At 41.8% G+C, this 23,947-nt stretch overlaps 1 protein-coding gene across 1 annotated transcript in view; it reads right to left on the reverse strand.

The window, feature by feature from the left end:
* Positions 1-22,479, reverse strand: part of SNAI2 (snail family transcriptional repressor 2) — a 71,499-nt gene extending 49,020 nt beyond the window's left edge. Inside the window, exon 1 of the mRNA XM_069599997.1 lies at positions 21,588-22,479. The gene's annotated coding sequence lies outside the window, so the exon portion shown is untranslated. The remainder of the gene's footprint in view (positions 1-21,587) is intronic.
* Positions 22,480-23,947: the final 1,468 nt, after the last annotated feature.

Below are 23,947 nucleotides of genomic sequence, written 5' to 3' on the forward strand. Positions count from 1 at the left end.
TGGTTAGGAGAAGACTCATAGGGAAGGTGCCAGGGACTGGGTCCTGAGGGGGGAAGTGGCCACCTTTGTGCAAGGCACTCTTGCGGACACCAGACCATGACTGACCACGCTGTCCACCTGTTTCCAGTACCTTGTGACACTGTCGTCAGGGGACAGCAGCTTTGGGCGAGTTTGGTGTTCTTGTGGAGGTCACATCGTCTACAGCATTGTTTCCAGCTAAGCCCAGGGGGAGAAATGGTGGGGCCTGGAGTTCTGTGCTTCCTTCTTAAGAAATCTGTGATCTAGTGAATTGTCCAAAGGCAGGCTGTGCAGCAACAATGTGAAGTCAGATCACCCAAAGGCCCTCCCCACCAGGGTCTCCAGTCTCAGAAGTCATTGTCTTCCCACGTCTCATATCACGTACTGCTCTATTTATTTTTTGCTACTTTCTGTTCGAAACATAGAGCTACTCTGTATTACCTAGAAAAATAGAGTACTACATAGTTACTCTCCTTTCTCAATAATTTAGAAAGAATGTATTTTAGGTTTGGCACCTGAAAATTTACTTATTTGTTTTTCAAAATGTTGATGGACGAAGGGAGGCATGAATGCATGCATGCTGCTGCTGCTGCTGCTAAGTCGCTTCAGTCGTGTCCAACTCTGTGCGACCCCATAGATGGCAGCCCACCAGGCTCTGCCATTCCTAAGATTCTCCAGGCAAGAACACTGGAGTGGGTTGCCATTTCCTTCTCCAATGCATGAAAGTGAAAAGTGAAAGTGAAGTCTCTCAGTCATGTCTGACTCTTAGCGACCCCATGGACTGCAGCTCACCAGGCTCCTCTGTCCCTGAGATTTTCCAGGCAAGAGTACTGGAGTGGGTTGCCATACCCTCCTCCAGGGGATCTTCCCAACCCAGGGACTGAAACTGTGTCTTCTGCATTGCAGGCAGATTAGTGACCATCTGAGCCAACAAAGAAGCCCTTTATTTAGCATCAGTGGAATGTAAAAGTTTTGCTTCAACATATTTTAATTGGATATACTGAAACTTATATGCCTTCAGGTTGTAAACACAAAATATATTAAATCCTTTTCACTATAGTGATTATTTGACTAAGAGCCACAGAGTGTGAGTTTCATAAATATTTTATCTTTTTTTACATGCTTAGCAGAGGTTTTTGAATTAATAAATGAGTGGTTACTGGAACCACATTTTGGATGCCAACTCAAGCAAAGGTTAGGATGTTGAAATTCCTTTGCAAGGAAAGAGACAAACATTCTATTTTCAAATAAACTACCTTTGAAAATATTTGTGCAGTCTTAAAATAACTTTTTGAGGGAGCTATCTGTCTTCGGATTTCAAGCTAAATTTCACCATGAAAAGAGAATACAGAGGAAGGCCACCAAGTAGATGTATCATGTTATGTTGTCCTATGTCATCCTTGATGGATTCCAATGCTTGTCCATCCTCTGCTGTCATTGATGCTGCTGAGCATCCTGGAGGAGACCACATTCCCTCTTATACATAGAGGGTCTTGCCTCTAAGCTGTGTCAGGTTGGCTCCACTCGGGGGGGTCCCTGAGGTGGGACCTGAGTCTATCTGATGGTGAATCAGGGAGCTGAAAGAAGACTGAATTCTGGAATCTGTGGGAGCTGTATCCAAAACTGACAGCAAATTAGACTTCATTCCCAGCAGCACTTTAGAAGAGGAAGAGGGATTTAGGGGTCTATGAGGTTAATAAATTTTTCTTAAATATATTTAAAAAGTTTAACCAATCTGTAACTGGTCAATTAATTCCAATTCAAGTATTTTCCTTTTGGAAACCACCTTTTATAGGACTCCAGAATCCTCCTCCTTTCAGAATTCTAAAAATATTATTTTAATATTTTAGAAAGCATTAAATTTCAAAATATTGAGTCTCTCCAGCTTGTTATTATAAGTCATTCTTTGCAGTGTTTCCTTGAAGTACTGGGTTTCTTCAAATGGAAGCAGCACCTACTCTGATGCTAAATGATTAAAAGGACAGGTGACAGAGAGACAGGCTGGACATATATTACAAAAGTATAAAAACCTCATAAAACCCTTGGATGTTGCCTAAACAGGAAGCAATTTATTTTAGCAAAACTGCAACCATGCAATTCTCAAAATCTGGTGTATCTAAGAACCGAGTGAGTCAATAGATGCAGAGAAGGCCTTTGACAAAATTCAACATCCATTTATGATAAAAACTCTACAGAAAGCAGGAATAGAAGGAACATACCTCAACATAATAAAAGCTATCTATGACAAACCCACAGCAAACATTATCCTCAATGGTGAAAAATTGAAAGCATTTCCCCTAAAGTCAGGAACAAGACAAGGGTGTCCACTTTCACCGCTACTATTCAACATAGTTCTGGAAGTTTTGGCCACAGCAATCAGAGCAGAAAAAGAAATAAAAGGAATCCAAATTGGAAAAGAAGAAGTAAAACTATCACTGTTTGCAGATGACATGATCCTCTACATGGAAAACCCTAAAGACTCCACCAGAAAATTACTAGAGATCATCAATGAATATAGTAAAGTTGCAGGATATAAAATCAACACACAGAAATCCCTTGCATTCCTATACACGAATAATGAGAAAGTAGAAAAAGAAATTAAGGAAACAATTCCATTCACCATTGCAACGAAAAGAATAAAATACTTAGGAATATATCTACCTAAAGAAACTAAAGACCTATATATAGAAAACTATAAAACACTGATGAAAGAAATCAAAGAGGACACTAATAGATGGAGAAATATACCATGTTCATGGATCGGAAGAATCAATATAGTGAAAATGAATATACTACCCAAAGCAATTTACAAATTCAATGCAATCCCTGTCAAGCTACCAGCCACATTTTTCACAGAACTAGAACAAATAATTTCAAGATTTGTATGGAAATACAAAAAACCTCGAATAGCCAAAGCAATCTTGAGAAAGAAGAATGGAACGGGAGGAATCAACTTGCCTGACTTCAGGCTCTACTACAAAGCCACAGTCATCAAGACAGTATGGTACTGGCACAAAGACAGACATATAGATCAATGGAACAAAATAGAAAGCCCAGAAATAAATCCACACACATATGGACACCTTATCTTCGACAAAGGAGGCAAGAATATCCAATGGAGTAAAGACAATCTCTTTAACAAGTGGTGCTGGGAAAACTGGTCAACCAATTGTAAAAGAATGAAACTAGATCACTTTCTAACACCGTACACAAAAATAAACTCAAAATGGATTAAAGATCTAAATGTAAGATCAGAAACTATAAAACCCCTAGAGGAGAATATAGGCAAAACACTCTCAGAAATAAATCACAGCAGGATCCTCTATGATCCACCTCCCAGAATTCTGGAAATAAAAGCAAAAATAAACAAATGGGATCTAATTAAAATTAAAAGCTTCTGCACAACAAAGGAAACTATAAGCAAGGTGAAAAGACAGCCTTCTGAATGGGAGAAAATAATAGCAAATGAAGCAACTGACAAACAACTAATCTCAAAAATATACAAGCAACTTATGCAGCTCAACTCCAGAAAAATAAACGACCCAATCAAAAAATGGGCCAAAGAACTAAATAGACATTTCTCCAAAGAAGACATACGGATGGCTAACAAACACATGAAAAGATGCTCAACATCACTCATTATTAGAGAAATGCAAATCAAAACCACAATGAAGTACCACTTCACACCAGTCAGAATGGCTGCGATCCAAAAATCTGCAAGCAATAAATGCTGGAGAGGGTGTGGAGAAAAGGGAACCCTCCTACACTGTTGGTGGGAATGCAAACTAGTACAGCCACTATGGAGAACAGTGTGGAGATTCCTTAAAAAATTGCAAATAGAACTACCTTATGACCCAGCAATCCCACTGCTGGGCATACACACCGAGGAAACCAGAATTGAAAGAGACACATGTACCCCAATGTTCATCGCAGCACTGTTTATAATAGCCAGGACATGGAAACAACCTAGATGTCCATCAGCAGATGAATGGATAAGAAAGCTGTGGTACATATACACAATGGAGTATTACTCAGCCGTTAAAAAGAATTCATTTGAATCAGTTCTGATGAGATGGATGAAACTGGAGCCAATTATACAGAGTGAAGTAAGCCAGAAAGAAAAACACCAATACAGTATACTAACACATATATATGGAATTTAGGAAGATGGCAATGACGACCCTGTATGCAAGACAGGAAAAAAGTCACAGATGTGTATAACGGACTTTTGGACTCAGAGGGAGAGGGAGAGGGTGGGATGATGTGGGAGAATGGGAATTCTAACATGTATACTATCATGTAAGAATTGAATCGCCAGTCCATGTCTGACGCAGGATGCAGCATGCTTGGGGCTGGTGCAAGGGGATGACCCAGAGAGATGTTGTGGGGAGGGAGGTGGGAGGGGGGGTCATGTTTGGGAACGCATGTAAGAATTAAAGATTTTAAAATTAAAAAAATAAATAAATTAAAAAAAAATAAAGATACCCCTTAAATGTACTGCACTTTAAAAAAAAAAAAAAGAACCGAGTGAGGAGCCTGATAAAATGCAGACACAGGGCTCCATCTCCAGGAATCTGAAATCAAGGGCCCTGAGCTGCAGCCTGGGGATTTATTCTCTGCTGAGGCTCCTGGTGACTTGCAACTGATGTGTAAAGTAGTGCTTTCTGCTGTGATACATAAACACAATGGACTATTACTCAGCCATTAAAAAGAATACAGTTGAATCAGTTCTAATGAGGTGGATGAAACTGGAGCCGATTATACAGAGTGAAGTAAGCCAGAAAGAAAAACACCAATACCGTATACTAATGCATATATATGGAATTTAGAAAGATGGTAATGATAACCCTGTATGAGAGACAGCAAAAGAGACACAGATGTATAGGACAGGCTTTTGGACTCTGGGAGAGGGCGAGGGTGGGATGGTTTGGGAGAATGGCATTGAAACATGTATATTATCATATGTGAAAGAATCACCAGTCCCGGTTTGATGCATGATACAGGATGCTTGGGGCTGGTGTACTGGGATGACCCAGAGGGATGGGATGGGGAGGGAGGTGGGAGGGGGGTTCAGGATGGGGAACATGTGTACACCCGTGGCAGATTCATGTTGATGTATGGCAAAACCAATACAATACTGTAAAGTAATTAGCCTCCAATTAAAATAAATAAATGTATAAATTTATATTTAAAAAGTATCACTTTCTTAGATTGACATAAACTGCAACCACCCCCTTCCCCAAACTCAGGAAATAAGCTACTGTTACTACGTACTACTATTAGCACTATGTTTAGATGTGGTTGTCATTTTAGCATTAAGAACTCAGTGGTCTGGGAGAGCACACTGGGCAACTGCACACAAGATCATGTAACATGGAGAAATTGTTTCAAATAAGAAGGGGTGAATTTCCACATGTTCAAGCTGGTTTTAGAAAAGGCAGAGGAACCAGAGATCAAATTGCCAACATCCTCTGGATCATGGAAAAAGCAAGAGAGTTCCAGAAAAACATCTATTTCTGCTTTATTGACTATGCCAAAGCCTTTGACTGTGTGGATCACAAACTGTGGAAAATTCTGAAAGAGATGGGAATACCAGAGAACCTGACCTGCCTCTTGAGAAACCTATATGCAAGTCAGGAAGCAACAGTTAGAACTGGACATGAAACAACAGACTGGTTCCAAATAGGAAAAGGAGTATGTCAAGGCTGTATATTGTCACCCTGCTTATTTAACTTCTATGCAGAGTACATCATGAGAAACGCTGGGCTGGAAGAAGCGCAAGCTGGAATCAAGATTGCCGGGAGAAATATCAATAACCTCAGATATGCAGATGACACCACCCTTATGGCAGAAAGTGAAGAGTGTTAGGTAAAAGACCAGGACACCAAAAGAGTGTCTAACAGGCTTTTTAATGGCAAAGCGCTCCCAGGCCGGGTTCCCAGACCCCAATGAGGCAGGTCGAGGAAGTCCGCGCCTGGACTGTGTTGGGGGTGGTTTTTATACATTCGTTGCAAGGGATGGTCAGGCTAGATGGACGGGGGTTTGGATAGGTCGCCAGGCCGAGATGTCGCGGGCTGACAGGTCCTTCTACGTGGCTGGGGTGGGGCGGCTTTAGCTGGCGAACTGTGCTGTCATTGGTCCCCGGGATCTGGGAGGCTCTTTCCATTAGGGACGTCCCCCCCACCGCCAGCAGGAGGGAGAGGAGGGGCGGTCCATCATGGCCCCCAGGGTCTGGCCTTACAAAGATGAACTAAAAAGCCTCTTGGTGAAAGTGAAAGAGGAGAGTGAAAAAGTTGGCGTAAAGCTCAACATTCAGAAAACGAAGATCATGGCATCTGGTCCCATCACTTCATGGGAAATAGATGGGGAAACAGTGGAAACCATGTCAGACTTTATTTTTTTGGGCTCTAAAATCACTGCAGATGGTGATTGCAGCCATGAAATTAAAAGACACTTACTCCTTGGAAGAAAAGTTATGACCAACCTAGATAGCATATTCAAAAGCAGAGACATTACTTTGCCAACTAAGGTCTGTCTAGTCAAGGCTCTGGTTTTTCCAGTAGTCATATATGGATGTGAGAGTTGGACTGTGAAGAAAGCTGAGCACTGAAGAATTGATGCTTTTGAACTGTGGTGTTGGAGAAGACTCTTGAGAGTCCCTTGGACTTCAAGGAGATCCAACCAGTCCATTCTGAAGGAGATCAGCGCTGGGATTTCTTTGGAGGGAATGATGCTGAAGCTGAAACTCCAATACTTTGCCCACCTCATGCAAATAGTTGACTCATTGGAAAAGACTCTGATGCTGGGAGGGATTGGGGGCAGGAGGAGAAGGGGATGACAGAGGATGAGATGGCTTGATGGAATCACTGACTCAATGGATGTGAGTCTGAGTGAACTCCGGGAGTTGGTGATGGACAGGGAGGCCTGGTGTGCTGTGATTCATGGGGTCACAAAGAGTCAGACACGACTGAGCGACTGAACTGAAATGAGGAGCATTGGAGGAGGAAATGTCAACCCACTCCAGTGTTCTTGCCTGGAGAATCCCAGGGACAGGGAAGCCTGGTGGGCTGCCATCTATGGGGTCGCACAGAGTTGGACGCGATGAAGCGGCTTAGCAGCAGCAGCAGCAGCAGCAGGAGCTGAACATGCACAACCAGTCGACTTCAGCCTTTGGAAGTAGAGTTGGAGTTTGGAAGGACTTTCCCCTCGGGGAGACAGTTTTCTTCTCCATCCTCAAATGGTAATGATTACCAATAACTGCTCATTTAAAATTAAAATGCACTTCTTGTTTTTCAGCCCCTAATTCACCCGTGACCCATGTTAGAGATAAATGCAGTTTAAGGAAACGATCATTTTTCTTGATTTATCTCCATCACACACCTGTCATATAAAATGCATGTTATGCATCTTTGATAACAGTTTTTTCTGTGATAGCACTATGGCTGACAAAATAAATGTTAGAAAGGCAGTCTATAAAATCACTTAATTTTAAAAAATTGGAGCACTTGAGTGAAGTCATTGTGGACTGAGACTCTGTGGTGGGGTGGTCACCCCCTGGAGCCTCAAGTCTGGGATGGGGTCCCACTCACCTCTGCCGGCCAGGTGGGTGCAGCTAAAGATTCTATGTGCTCTTTGGCTGCAGGACAGAGATTATTACAAAACTGTCGGTCTGGCCAGCAGGCCCTTTGCCTGGGCCTCTGACCTGACAGAGCAGGCTCACTATAGCTTTTTGTTTGTTTGTTTCCCTCATTGGTGTTTCCTGGTTGCTGGCTCCTACAGTATTCAGTTAGAAGTATACCGTTGTTTAGTCACTAAGTCGTTTCCGACTCTGTGTGACCCCATAGCCCTCCAGGCTCCTCTGTTAATGGGTTTTTCCAGAAAAGAATACAGGAGTGGGTTGCCATTTCCTACTCCAAGGGATCTTCCTGACCTAAGACTTGAACCCGCATCTGCATTGGTAGGTGGATTCGTAACCACTGAACAACCAGGTAGACCTTAGGATACATTAGGGAGAAATGAAACCCAGGGAACTCACCCCCATGTCCTTCCTTGGCTCTGAGAACATGGCCATTCCCCTCTCTGAGATGTCTGTGCTTGTTTTATATATAACATCAGGGTTTTTAGTTTTACTTACAGGAGGAATGTGCTTCCTTGGTGGCCCAGAGAGTAAAGAATCCACCTGCAATGTGGGAGACCTGTGTTAGGAAGATCCCCCAGAGGAGGGCATGGCAACCCACTCCAGTATTCTTGCCTGGAGAATCCCATGGACAGAGGAGCCTGGTGGGCTACAGTCCATGGTGTCACAAAGAGTCGGACACGACTGAGCGACTAAGCACACACAGGAGGAATATACCTCCTCCACATTCCCCAGAAGTGGAAGTCTTTCTTTCTGTACTAGTTTTCTTCAGAAGTTTACTTTGTATTTTTACTCCTCCATATAAAGTTTGAAAACTGTCTTTTACCCCCTCCTCCTTTTTTTCCTCCCAAAATATTGTTGCTATTGTATTGTGACTGCATTAACTTTCAAGATTAATTTAGGGAGGATGTTCACTCTTGTTGAATTAATTATTTCCCCAAAGATTAAGCATGGTTTTCTATTGCTCAAGGCTTCATTGCATTTCAGCTCCATTTTAAAATTTTCCTCACCTTACTATGTATTTTGGGAGCTGATTGTCTTCCTAGATATTTTATGGGTTTTCTTCCATCTCCTAACTGCTTGGGTTTGTCTATTGCAGACTAATGATTTCTGTATATTAATTTTCTGTTTAGGCATATAATGAATTATAATAGTTTTTCAGTTGATTTTTAAATTAACAATAAGCAGTCGTAAAATCTGCAAACAAACCATTACTTTACCTTCTGTTTCCTGGTTTTTATATGCCATCTCTGCCTCGTGTCCAGATGTGTAGTCTGGTATATCCATTTCAGTTTCAGGTAAATGACCTTCACAGCTGAACTAAACAAGCTGGGGAGGGGACATTGTGTCCCTGAAAACACCCTGACCTACAGCACAAGGACCCTTGGGGTGCCAATCAGGATACCTTGTCTTGCTGTGGCTTTTTCACTAAGCATCTTGCAAACTTTAAGGAATGCAACTATTTAAGAGCTTTTTCAAACGAAGAATGGATGATGATGTTTTAAGTGCATTTCAAAGTCTATGGAGTTCATTTTAATCTATGGGCCTATGACTCAGTTCATTTAATTATAAAATTGATCTATAATTTTCTTCCCTTGTGATACCATTTTGGAGTTTGTTTTAATGTTGGCTTTATGTCCTGAAAAGAATTTGCAATATTTTTTTCTTTTTCTAAGTTCTGGAAGAGGTTAAAAGCATTGGCATAATCTGTTCCCTAATGATTTGGTGTAATTATCCAGTAAAGTCACTGGAAAGTGCAGCCTTTTAGAAACAGGGTGAGGTTGCTGGGGGGAAGGGCGGTGGGCAGCTCTCTGAATAGCTGCATCTCTGCCCTCGCTTCATCATTCTTACTCAGTTCATACAGGTTGTCACATTTATTTGCATAAAAGTGATCAAAATAACCTCTTGGAATTCTTTTAATTTGAAGGGTTGTTATACTCTCCCCATCATAATATTTCTTATTTTAAAATACTTTATCCTTTTTTCTCTGCTGGGTGGTAAATGTTTGTATATTTAATTGTTTATCACAAATAACTAGGTATCATTAGTATTTTTAGTCTTACCCTTACTATAATGATCTTAAATTAAAATTTTGCATTTGTATTATCTACCATTTTGTTTTCCCTGTATTTATTTTTTGTTATATTTTTCAGTTGTGAAAATTTTAAAGCTTATGGGTATATAAGAGTATGCATTTTCCTTTCACCTCAAACACAGCGTTGTTGAGCTACTGACCCCAATGGGTCAGCAGGGGGAGATATTTTGCTCTTACACATTTGGCTGATGTTCTGGTCACTGTCTCTCACAGCATCCCAGACTCAGACTCCTTCACTGCGGAGTACACACCTGGATGGTACCCACAGGAGCCTCCAGCTGCAGAGCATTTGCAGCAAGACTTTACCTGCATTCACTTGTCAGACATAAAAATAAAAGGAGCTCATTATCACTGTAAAGTGCCCATTGTGACAGATATTTATTTACTTATTTACAATCCTGAATTCTGTCACTTTTTTTTTCAAGATTACAATATATGTAGTTTTGTTTACTTTCATTTGTCTGGAATGTTTTGAATGTTTTTTGCACAAACTTTTTCTATTTCTTTGTTTTATAGATATTGCTTATCTACCACTTGAGCCTCCCTGGTGGCTCAGAGGTTAAAGTGTCTGCCTCCAATGCAAAGTTAGATTTACTTTAAATTCTAATTTTTTCTTTTAGCATGTGTGTTTAGACCATTTATATTTATTTATATACAATAGACATGTTTGATATTATTTCTTAGCTCACATATTGTCCCGTGGCTTTTATTTGCATAGATTCAAAAATAAATTTTACGTCTGTCTGACTCACTGAATTTCCTTCTTTAAAATTCTGCTCTGTATTACTCCTTGCTCTAATGGTTAGCAAGGTGATCACAACTTTTAAAGATGCTATTAGAACTCCAGATAATACCTGTTTGTTTTCTCCTCTATACAACAATAGAATTCATATAAATTCTCCTTTGACAAAATCCTTGGGGCACAAGCTTAGAATTCAAATTTTTAGAATTTTAGAGTGAAGGTGTAAGTGCTTACCCATGCATGACATACCAACAAACAGAACTAAGAATGTTAATATTGTATGATCACAGAGGGCAGAAAAAGGAGATTATAGAAAGCCTCCCATTCAAATCAGGTTTTGAGTTGAACAATTGTCTAAATAAATTAGTACCTTGAAAATCAGGAATTATAAATTTCAGAAAGAGGATTGTAGACCTTTGTACAGTATTTTCTTCTTTCTTCTCCACCAAATGTATTTAACTGATTATGCTATTTTTATTTTATTTATCTTTGCAACTTCAAATATACTTATATTTCCACCCTATGGCTTAGCAGTATTTAACGATCTCTGTCAATCAGCTATTTTTAAAAATTGAGAAACTCAGAGCTATACAGAATCTCCTACACTCTTTCTCTTTCCAATTTTAGCAATTTAATATCATTTCTACATTGCAAAGATTTAGAATTTTTACATTTTTTCCTGTAATCATAATTAACATATGTATTTCAGACTTCCATCAAACAATTCACATACTCAATTCGCAATGCTGGAATTTTGCCATAATAATTTAATTCACTAATTGGTTGGCTGAGGTTCATTTTCTGATATTTTGCTGAAGAATAACTTGTAGGAACAATGCTCCCTGGACACCCGCACTCCGGCATGTTTGTCTTTAATTCTTTCTTTGTGCTTGCACTGCTGTTTGGCTGTGCCTGAAATTCTTGGACTATATTCCTTTCCCTGAGGACCGTGTGGGCTCTGCTCTGAGGTGGTCTAGCCTTGAAGAATGTATGTGGAGCTGAAGAAGGCTGCTAGTTTTCACCATGGGGGCTGGGGCTTTCATGACTTGAACAGAACTGGGGAGAGGAATGTGGGAATAAACTGCTAGTGTTCACATTCTTACCAATATTCATTCCTTTTTTATTTTTTTAAAGAAATGTTCTGGATTGTTGCAAACCTTTGGTTCATTTCCAAAGTTCTGAAAGAGTTGATTTGACCATTTTTATGATTGTTCTCGTTGCTTTCATGAAACCACGTAGTTTTGGAACCCTCTAAGCTGCCATTTTCACTGGCCTAACTTCCGTGTTCTGTGTGACTTGTTTCCATTTCATTTGCCTGCTTCTGTCTTTCTTGCCCTCCATGTTTCTTGCTGTTTTTGTGATTTTTACTCTCTTGTTTACTGTGAGTAATTTGATCTTGATTGCCATAATACTTTTAATTTTTTAATTTCACTTGTGTTTGTTTCATCTCTTTTGTTAAATCTCTATAGCCCTCTTGGTTTTTTTACTTCTGCTTTTTGATCCTGTTTCATGGAGGTTATATTTTCTTTTCTTCCTTCCTTCCTTGTTTTCTATTTTTATTCATGTCAATGTATTTGGTCAAAATTTTCATCTGCAACCTTAGTAACATTTTTGTTGTGGTGGTATACTCAGTTTGTTTATAATATGCCTTTATTTCCTGTAGAATATTTCAGATGTTCTGAGCTTGTTCCTTTTTATACCCTTAATCTCTTTTGAACAAAGTAAGTTGCTTCTAAACAAGAGGCTTAAAATTATTTTAGTTTTTTTTTTTTTTTGGCAGGAGCTTCACAAGTGGAATGAGCTGGAGCTGCGTGCTCTGAACAAACAGGAATTCTTTATTCACTGAGTTTTGTGTGTCTGTATGTGTGTCTGTGCCACATTCTCCGAATACAGTGCAAAATTGCCCCTGCAGCACTGTTTGTGACACAGGGCCTCTCCTCCACCCGTGTTCTACCAGCATGTTGTTCTTTCGAATTATGGCTCTTCTGTGCAATCGCTCATTTGTCCGTCTCCTCTGCTCGCTGAGACTCTGCACTAAAGATCAGGGACTGGGACCTTGTCAGCCCTGCATCTATGACTGTTGTTAACAGTTAAGGTTTGCTGGTCTCAGAACCCAGGCCACACCATTTCCCAGACACAAGGATGAGCCTGTGACTTTTTATTAAATTCCCAGCCCTTCTCTGAGTGTCTTTTATTTCATCTTCACTAGTTTTTCCTTTTTATCTTTCTTTCCTCATATTTGTGGTCCCCATGTTAAAAAGTCTCCATTTCTGCTGAAGATTGATTATTCATTTCTGTTTTTCTGTGTCTTGCTTACCTTAGACAAATTCCAGGAGGACTATTCATGTTGCCATATTAAAGCTGGCATTTCTGGTCCTGCTGCTGCTGCTGCTGCTAAGTGGCTTCAGTTGTGTCTGACTCTGTGCCACCCCATAGACGGCAGCCCACCAGGCTCCCCCGTCCCTGGGATTCTCCAGGCAAGAATACTGGAGTGGGTTGCCATTTCCTTCTCCAATGCATGCATGCATGCTAAGTTGCTTCAGTCAAGTCCGACTCTGTGTGACCCTATGGACAGCAGCCCACCAGGCTCCTCTGTCTATAGGATTCTCTAGGCAAGAATACTGGAGTGGGTTGCCATTTCCTTCTCCAGTTTCTGGTCCTAGCTCATCTTAACTTCATACATTACAGCCAGGATGAGGATAATTAACTTTAGTGTTTGCAATAATTTGTAAGCACACTAGAATACGTGCTTTGAATGTGATTCACCACAGGATTAATTAATTGGAATTATCTGCTTAAAATATCTTACCAGATCCCTTGGGACCAATGATAATTATATACAAAACATCTTTTCTGGGATAGAACTTAGGTTGCAATTAAACACTAAGTGGTTTACATGAAGATAAAATTTACAAATCTAAGCCTATATCACAATTCAGCTTTGGATTTACAAACTGAAAAATTCAAACTGCAAGTGTCAAATTCTCACCTTTAACACAATCTGTGTGACCTGGAAGAATTTTCTGAACTTTAAATCTCATTTATCTAATCTTTAGGCTGGAATAATTAAAAACAAACTGCCAAACCATCATTCTGGTTTATTGTAATGAGATAAAAAATAACGCTCCTAAAGCTTCCCACACAGAGCCTGGCATATAACAAGCACTTCATGGGTATTAGCTGATTTATAATTAGCTATTTCAGTATGTGCATGTGTGCGCATGCTAAGGTAATAGGTAATGTTCTAATCATCCTCTTATTAGCTAAGAGCATGTTAATTAGCTAAGGAGATTTTTAGGTATAGAGTTCTCTGTTTTTTAAGTGGAAACATTTTCTAAATGTCATAAAATAATCTGAATATTTGAAGGAAGGCAGTAGTGCTTTATTTCTCGCAGAGGCATTGCCCATATATCCATTGATCTCCATAGCAACCTGACAAGGTGCATTGATGAGATGGGAAGAAAAGTAGTAGGAATACTGATATATTTCTCCATTTCTCTACATAGTTAGACAGCATGTGCTGATGCAGCTTTACTGACATCCCCGTGAGGTTAGAGTCAGCATGATGAGGCAGAGAACGTTCTTGCTTTGGAGGCAGGTGCCCAGACCTGACTTTGTCCATTAGTAGCTGCAAGACCATCAGCTGGTTACCTGACACTTGCGCCGTGTTAACAAGACCATCTCATACCAAACACTGATCTGGAGACTAAGAAAATTATCAGTTACTTCCCCTTACTTCTCTGCGTTTTGTGTTGGTTATGGTTCCACGGCAAAGGGGTTATTTTCTTTGCTGACCTTAAGACAAGGGGAGCCATAGTGATCTAAGGTTAAATGGATAGTGTCAGAGAAGTTAAGAGAACTTCAGTATTTCTTGAATGTCATAGGTAACAGGACCGGAGAGCTTCCTAGAGAGCCTTCACTGTCTCATGGGAGCATCCAGAGCTGGGTGATGTCATGAATGCTGCGGACTTAATGCACTTGTGTGTATGGGTCAAGAGTCACTCAGATCATGACCTAGTGGATGAGGGAGAAGCCCAGGGGCTTCTCTGTAGATGGCAAGTCTGAGGTGGGAGGATGGGTGTCACCTTGGAATGGTTGTTGGTTAGTTCTGAGTTGGGGTGGGGAAGAAGGAGGGGGTTTCTGAGATCATGTGCCAGGGCTGCCCTAAGTAATTACTGCAGACAGGAGCTATAACACAGCACAAATGTATCCATTTACAGTTCTAGAGGGCAGGAGTCCAGAATGAAGAGTCTGGCAAGACCGTGTTCCTCCTGGAGGCTCCTGGGAAGGTGGTCTCCTTGCCTTCTCAGCTCTCAGAATGCCCACCTCGGCAGTCCCCCCACCCCTTGCATCCAGACACAGCGGCCCAGTACTGAGGACTCACCAGGTACCATCCTGCTGTCCCTCTTCTTCCTTTCGTTTCAAGATAGCAGGACCCTTGTGATCACATTAGAAGCACACTAATAATCCAGGATAGTTTGCCACCTGCAGGTGTTTAACTGAAGCATGCCTGCCAAGTCTCTGCCACTGCAGGACCCTATCTGTGGGTCCAGGGAGGAGCATGTTGTGAGCATCTTTGGGGGGCATTGTTCTGCCTACCACAGAGCTCAACAGTGAAGATAAATGACATCAGGACATGGTCTAGGAGCAAGGTCAGGGCATTTCCTGCTCAACAGCAGATACTTCTGCTGCTTATGCAGATACTTCAGCAGATACTTATGCCCGCTGCTTCCCTGGGGTTTTGGGAAAACTTCACATACTTTCCTCCAAGCAACCAAGCTCTAAACCTCCTCACACACTTAGAAATCTGCGGTGGGGTCACCCCTCTCATTTCAAAGTATTTCTTCCAGTAATCCAGATTTAGCAAGTGGTTTATGCTTAAAGTGAGTTTAAAGACAATTGGAAGCAATCATTCCCTTTAAACACTTTTCAGGAATAATTACTACACAGAAAAGAATAAGAGGAGGGTGATTCTGGGAAAAGGGTTGTCTTTTAGGGCAGAGTCTTCTGTGGCATGTTTAACCTTACTGTAATAAGCATCTCCCACTGAGATCTGGATGGCTTGACAAGATCCTGTAAATGTAGCATCCTGCAAAGTTCCCCACCCCCACCCCAAACTGTCAATCCAGGCAAATCTACCAGCTGTGCTTCTATGTGCCTCCCTCTCTGGTCTGCATTTCCCAGTGATTAAACATGGTCAGAGTCGAGGACCTTTCAGGGCTGAGTATTCAACAAGCCAGGTAGCAAGCAGATGCTTCCAGAAGCCTCGGAAAAGTCTAAGACCATCATTAGCTTCTCTGCGTGCAATAGTGTTCAGAGAATGCAGCTATTTCTGAGAGAATCCGAGAGGGTGTTACTGGATGAAACTGGCATTTGAGTTGCTGCACACAGTAAAATGCTGCCCTTCCAATGTGGGTGAAGGCCTGAACGGAACAAAAAGGCAGAAGCAGCGGGAACCCGGCCTTTCCTGCTTGACGGTGGATCTGCCACTGCTGCCCTTTGTCCTCAGGCCTTTGGACTCAGAATGGCAGGTGGGGGGATAAATCAGGAGTTTGGGATCAACACATACACAACACTATATGCAAAATAAACGCAGAGACCTATGTACAACACAGGGAACTGTATTCCATTTCTTGTAATAACCTAAAATTGAAAACAATCTGAAAAATCAGTCTGCTGTACACCTGAGACTCACACAGCTTTATAAAGCAGCTCTTCTTCCACCTAAAAAAATATATGAAAATATTATCATTTGGTTCAGCTCTTGCTACTCTTTTCTTGTTTCCAGACAAGGGCCCAAACCACTGGACTGAATGAGAAACAAGACCTAAAGCTTTGCTTTGTCGACTAATTAAAGCACCTCTGCTTGGGGAACATCTGTAACGTCACAAAGGCCCGGTAGAAGCTAAAAGAGTTCGGAACCTTCCCTGAGGCAGGAGCCAGCCCACCTTCTCTGTCATTTTCATTTCTTCCATCTCTGGTCGTCCTCCCGCTTGCCCCCTCCCCCACCCTGCATCTGAAAGACAAAAGGGCTAATGATACCTCTGCCCAGATCCAACCTCCAGAATCGAGGGAGAGGAGGCCCTGAGATGGTGACTTTCTTTATTTTACTGTGATGGAAACATTTTGCGTTAACTGGCTTGTTTGAACTTTTCCAGACTGTTTACACTTTTTCTTTGGAAATAAATCTCAAATTAATTATATATTTCTTCACTATCACCCATTATGCACAACAGTGCACCACTTACTTAGGGTGTAATATGAAGGTGGCTTCCTGGAGCTTTCAGATGTTATTATATTTATATAATTTATTTAAACATATTCATGTAGTTAAAATTGTTTATTTAAAACATAAACACATACCACTGGCACTATTCCTGGGGGCATTTGTTTGGCACTAACACTTAACAGTCTTTGGAGTTTTATTTCAGTTTTGCTGTTTACTCAGACTTGTTTGTGAGCTAAAACTCCAAATATTTCATGAAAGCATTGATCAAGTGCCCTCCTTCAGCTGTTTTTCAGTATTTAAAAAATTGCAGAATAAGCTCAAGCCAAAAGCTGCTTTGATATCTAGAGTTTCTATTGCCAAGAATAATGGCAGATTCTACCATCTAGGTTGGAGAAGTGCTGAAAAGATGAAGCCACCAAATGCACATGAATTGTTAAGTACAGTTGATGGCACAAGAGTGTGTAATACAAGTGTTTTATTACGGATGTAAGGGCCAGAGCATGTGGCCGGAGCTGGTTCTAGTAACTTTCAGTGAGATGGCGCAACAGTCCATGGACTTCTCGGGTCCGCTTTCACCAGGTGGTAAAAGTCAGAGCTGACTTTAGAATCTCCAAATGTCTCTTTCATTCTTAGCTTCCTTTGGGGTTGTAGGTGGTTCAGGGTTGGGGTATTGTGTGAAGGTGGCCTAGAGTAGTACATGGGAGGTAAAACATGGGGGACCCTCTCTCTGGGAAGAGTTAGGATGAAGAAAGGGGCTGGTAAGAAGGATTGTAGCCCCAAAGGAGTGGATGTGTTAGGAGTCAAAGCATTGACCACACATGGGGCAGAAGGTATAGGGAAAGAAGGGACCTAGTAAATGAAATCCTTCCTAAGGTAGGAATTAACTAAGAAGAGATATGAAGGAATCAACCTACAAGTTTCATGTTAATTCTAGAGTAGATTTGAATTGGAGTTGAGCCCTTGAGTAACTACCTTGTCTTGACTTTAGATGCAAAGTCAGAGATTGAGCATGCAAATTTTAAAGTATTTAAGAATCACAAAGACGGCGTATTAATAGAGGATATTTCTGGATCCCAGAACAGAGACTCGGATTCAGCAGACTCAGGGTTAGACTCAGGAATCCTTAATGTTATATGTTGAGTTTAGAGAGAGAAAATTGAAGGAACCAGCAAAGCTGACTGTTATGAAATACCTTTTGACCTCAGCTGCTCAAGTGTTGAGATTCCCAGGTGGTGCTAGTGGCAAAGAACCTGGCTGCTTATTCAGGAGACAGAAGAGACACGGGTTCAGTCCCTGGGTCAGGAAGATCCCCTGGAGAAGGGCATGGCAAACTACTTCAGTATTCTTGCCTGGAGAATCCCATGGACAGTGGGGCCTGGTGGGCTACAGTCCCTGGGGTCACAGAGAGTCAGACATGACTGAAGCAACTTAGCATGCATGCTGAAGTGTTACCATGGTTATCATCTTGATCCTTAGTATTTAATGACACACTTTCACTACCGTATATATACTACAGCTCTGTAACAGTCTCTGTACATCTTTAAAAGATGGTAACATTGTCTAAATAAGCTACTATGGAGAACTATTTCACAAAAGAAAAGCAAAATTCAAATCATATTTTTATATCCTTTGACAAAGTCTCATAGATCAAAATGGTGTTATTCTCTTAAACTTGATAAGGTAAATCTAGAAACTCATCTGTGATGGACAACACTGCTTCATAAGTCTCCTATAGGACAATCAACTGGCATTCTGGAGCAGTCACGACTAAGCTTTGTTAAAAGTAGCTGCTGCCACCATGTTTCCGAGATGAGTAGAGACAGACATGACTGGGGTGGACCCAGGGAAAGCACAGTTAGAGCTGTCCGTCACGAACAGGGTATTATCAGATCCAGTGATCAATCAGCTTGAGTGAGTGCATGGATAAGCCACTGCATGGAAGATTAGGAACACGGGTGCCAGGACCATGTGGATCCTATGCCGTTTCTTCTGATGTATGTGATACTTTCAAATCATAACCACAACGTCACGCAACTATCAACTGTATTTTTACACACAGTTAACGAACAATCTGAAAATGAAATAAACAGTCAATTAGGGGACAGGACCACAGGAAATAACTGTGAGGAGAAAACAATACATTACTCTTAAAATCCTTTGGACCAAAAAAAAAAAAAAAAAAAACAAAACACCTTTGAGTAAGAAGCATCTGCAGATGCTTCTTTGTGGTTGTTACTTTGCTGGCTCTACTGAAAACAGAAAATTCACACGTTGTCTATATAAGAGCTGAGAAAGTAAAACGGCTGTCTTTGTAATAAAATTCAGGTAATTGTCAAAGTTTAGAAGCAATGAATGGAAGACACGCTTATTTGGACTTTTGCCAGGAAGGAAGAAACACTGCAAAGGTGAAATGGTTGAACATTGATTTTTCAAATCCAGGCTCTTTTTGAGTGCAAAAGTTAAAGCTAGTATTAACAGGTAATTGGGAATCAATACTTTTATCGCTTGTTTCCAATTACATCTTGCATAAACGATGTCCCAAATTATGTCCTAAAAATATTTTTTTCGAATCCAGTTAAAAGGAAGAGCTTTTAATTTATGAAGAGAGTAAACCCTGTGGAGCTCGGGGATTAATCTGGGTGACGCACAAGGCGAACCATTTTGATTCTTTTTTCTGGGTCCTTAAACAATATGGCTATCAGCATTTTTACTTGATTCAACCAGCTCCAATATGCATCTAGGTTTTTTTCCCCTCATCTCTTAATTTCTCCTCATGTTCTTAATTTCTCCACTGAACTTAAAGTGTACACATAACATACCAACGCTGCTGGCCATATTTTCCTTTTTTTTTTTCACTGCACACTCATCTGACCAAGGCTGCCTGGAACTCAGCATTTCTCACTGGAGCTATTCTTTCTCGGTGGTCCCATCCGGGCCAGTTGGTCCCTGTCCACTGTCTGCCAAGACCAGAATTCACTGGACTGCTTTACGTGTGACACTCAGCCAGTCACCACATCTGTCCATTTTACTTCTAAGCTGCCTCTCACCTGTTCTCAACCTGTACAGTCTTGCCCTTCTCCCCAGTTACCTGGCCCTAGTGCTGCCCTCCTAAAATCTCACCCTGTGGACAAGTGACAATCTTCTGTATCTCATTTTTAAAAAATCTATTAAAATGATAAATGTTTACTCTATTTTTCCTTGAAAGTCATGGCTGATACCTGTTGTTTCAGCATAATTATGAAATAGCATCTCCTTTCCTCTCAAATGGGTGATACATGGTGCTGTCACTCTAAACACTGTTATTCATAGTTAAAAGACAGGACTTAAGGCCACACCAGGCAAACAGCAGGCGTTCTGCAATGCCATCTGTTACTTTAACAAGGGATTGTTACAATGTCAGTGTCTCCTGGCTGACTTGCTCCCACCGCAGCCCTGCCACACTCCCCTCCCCGACCGCAACCCCACCCACACTCTCAGGGTAAGACCTAGTTGTCCTTAAAACTGCAGGCTTCTTCTCTAGGACAGACACCAGGGATACTCCCCATGTGCCGACTTCATCTGCACATCTTTTTTTTGAGATTATTTTGCTCTCTTTGTAGGGCTACCTAGGTGGCTCAGTCGTAAGCATCTGCCTGCCAATGCAAGAGACTCAGATTTGATCCCTGGGTTAGGAAGATCCTCTGGAGAAGGAAATGGCAGCCCACTCCAGTATTCTGCCTTAGAAATTCCATGGACAGAGGAGTCTGGTGGGCTCCAGTCCATGGGGTAGCAGAGTCAGATATGACTGAGCAACTGTGCACACACACACACACACAGACATATTCTCTTTGTATCTATTCCAGCTGATGTCAGCTCCTTAAAAAGAGCAATTACATTTTGCGTCCATTGGCACTCATGGCGCTGACCCTCCAGACCTGGGGCTGCACTGGCCCCCAAGTTTGTCCTCAAGGCTGAGAAAGGAGTCCAAGCCTCCCCTAAGCTTGCAGGCAGCATCTGTGGGTTCTGCCTCATCACCTTCTTCTCACCAGGAGTTTTCCTGGAAACTATCTTTACGTGGCCTGCTAACTTCCCTTTTCTACCTCAAATCGCCGAATTTATTTGCAAAGACTTGGCTTCGTTGCTAAAAACTGCATAAGTCTGCCAACTGTAGAGTCTCATGTTTGCAAGAGCCATGTAAAAAGGGCCCATTTGTTTCTATTTTTCATTTTAAAATTTAGTAAAACGCAGTTTGCAAGAGAGCATAGAATGATCTTTTTAGAGTCGGGTACCACTTGATGGGAATGAATTTGTTTTTATAATTGAGGTTGCACAAGGTCCCTGGGGGCCTGAAGGTGGAGGGGTGGAGAGAGCAAGGAAAAAACTGCTCCAGCCCACAAGAGCTTTAGTTCCTATTCTAACGGGTCAAGTCCTTCACCTTTAATCTCTCTCTAATACGATGTGCTCTGAGCTCCCCATACTGCTGATCTGGTCAGGAATTCTGTGTCATCATTTAATTTGGAATGCCGCCTTCTTGCTCAGCTCCTCATGGTCATCTGAAAAGGACAGGACCTCCTCTAAACAGTCAGGAGCTTTGGTCCAGGGGTGGTCGACATGGATGGTATAGGCTTGGAGGCGGTGGCTACCTGCTCTTGGGCCAACTGTGGGCAGAAGGTGTTTTCTGGGGCAGAGCCCAGCTTCCTGAGTGTTTGAAATTAATCCACAGGAAATCCCTTTTGAGGGTATTGCATCTGCTGTGCATTCACAAAGTATGCAGCAAGTAGACTCTGGGATGAAAATGTCAGCTTTCATCACCTCCCATTATTTGAAGAAGTTGCCTCGACTAGCTACACACCACTCCCTCTTTTCCCTCTAATTCTAAACATCTTACCTTTCAGTTCAGTTCAGTTCAGTCGCTCAGTCGTGTCTGACCTTTTGCGACCCCATGAATCACAGCAGGCCAGGCCTCCCTGTCCATCACCAACTCCCGAAGTTCACTCAGATTCTCGTCCATCGAGTCAGTGATGCCATTCAGCCATCTCTCCTCTGTCGTCCCCTTCTCCTCTTGCCCCCAATCCCTCTCAGCATCAAAGTCTTTTCCGATGAGTCCACCAAAGTACTGGAGTCTCAGCTTTAGCATCATTCCCTCCAAAGAAATCCCAGGGTTGATCTCCTTCAGAATGGACTGGTTGGATCTCCTTGAAGTCCAAGGGACTCTCAAGAGTCTTCTCCAACACCACAGTTCAAAAGCATCAATTCTTCGGGGCTCAGCCTTCTTCACAGTCCAACTCTCACATCCATACATGACCACAGGAAAAACCATAGCCTTGACTAGACGGACCTTAGTTGGCAAAGTAATGTCTCTGCTTTTGAATATGCTCTCTAGGTTAGTCATAACTTTTCTTCCAAGGAGTAAGCGTCTTTTAATTTCACGGCTGCAGTCACCATCTGCAGTGATTTTGGAGCCCCCCAAAATAAAGTCTTACCTTTAGGACAATTCAATTCTTTCTGAAACAGGAGTTCTTCACTCTGAAGGTGGGGTGTGGAAGGGAAGTTGCAGAATGTGCATTTCAAATGCAGAGGATAGCTGTCCTCTTTGGAGCTCCTGTCTGAGGTTTGCTGTATCCGTGGATGCAGAGCCCCTTTGGGCACCAAGGGTGGTGTACCCACTTGACTCTGCCATTTTATACAAGGGGCTCGAGTGTCTGTGGTTCCTGGTGTCTGTTGGAGTCCTGGAATCAGTGTCCCACAAACCCTGAGGAACGATGGTCATGCCTTTTGTCCATTCCCCAGGCAAAGGCCTTCCCTCTTTTAGTTTGGAAGACGCTGAAATTTGAGAAGGGAGTTCCAATTTAAGATTCACTGTTCATATGTTTCTCAGCGTATTTCCCAGAATCCCAGGCATTATAAGTGCTCACTGTTTATGTAAATGCACAAACAATGCTTTTATCGAGGAAGCTTATCTTAAGGAGTAAACATCACATTAAATGGTGGCAAAATTACAGAATTCCAGGTTACTTGGATCGCAACAGAGGCAAGGGTTTAATGGAAAGAACAGATGTTTCAACTCTCCTTCTCCTGAGTTCTGGCTCAGCTACTAGGTAACCACATCCAAATTGCTCTGTATCAATAGTTCTAAATTAGATTCCCACTCTGTAAAATGGAATAAGTAATTCTCAGCTATGAAGTGTTGTGAGGATGAAATGTTCAGGCTGTGTGAACTGAGTATATGGCCAGTGTCTGGGTAGCTTTCACCTTTTCCTTTTCCTCTATCTCCCACCTATCGGCCCTCATTGGCAATCACATTTGGCCACTTGCAATTGAGTAAACTCACAAAATAATCTGGGCTTTCATGTGGTTTTTAAAGGTGGCTGCATCTTCTGATAACACTTTGTCAGTATGTGAATTCCACCTGCCCTTTTCCAACCTCCAATCAGTTATGATTGAGGACACTCTGGTTAGATTCTGGGAAGAATTCCAAGAAAGCTGCAGGCCGGGTTCTGCTGTTCAGTGGTGGATTGCCCAATAGCCAAAGAAGGCAATTTATTTCAACACCTAAAACACATAAGAAATGGATGGAACTAGTTGCCAATAAAGCGCCTCCAGAGCTCTCAGCATAGAGAGAAAAGGGTCCCATTTGAAGATTCATTCATGGTTCTGTGTGGAGGATGTGTGATTAGTGGGGAGGTCAGAAAAAACAGTTATAGAAAGAAAAAAAAATTAAATATGTTATAGCTGAGCTAACATATCCTCTATAAAAATCAACTTTAAAAGACCAAATAATTGCCTCTGTCATCAAACGTTTCTCATTATCCTGTTCAATGCTGAATGCTTTCCCAGTCATCAGAGATTGTACCTAAAGTGAATTTACTGGGCATGTGATCTAGACTTGTCCACTCCCCAAACTAGACCCACAATCCTGAAAGCACCCTCAGTGACACATAAATACATCCTACAGGATTCTGTAGGAGTAAAAATGATCAAACTAAATTCCCTCAGAGCCAGTATTAACATCGAGCTGTCTAGACGCAGGATGTATTAGGGGGATTGGACATAGGACGGAGAAGAGCAACGGCCCCAGTGCGACGTGTCTTCAACAGAGCCCACCTTTTCTGGATCTGGTTGACCAAATCGAGGGGAGTTGGGTGAATACTACACATGATGTGACGTGAGTAACATGATGATTCTGCCTTGAGGAGAGTGGGTCAGACTTGGTCCCACAGCATCACCAGTGGTGGAACCTGGGGTGTG

Source organism: Ovis canadensis, chromosome 9 (genome assembly GCF_042477335.2).
Source record: "Ovis canadensis isolate MfBH-ARS-UI-01 breed Bighorn chromosome 9, ARS-UI_OviCan_v2, whole genome shotgun sequence".
In the NCBI taxonomy this organism is placed as follows: Eukaryota; Metazoa; Chordata; class Mammalia; order Artiodactyla; family Bovidae; genus Ovis; species Ovis canadensis.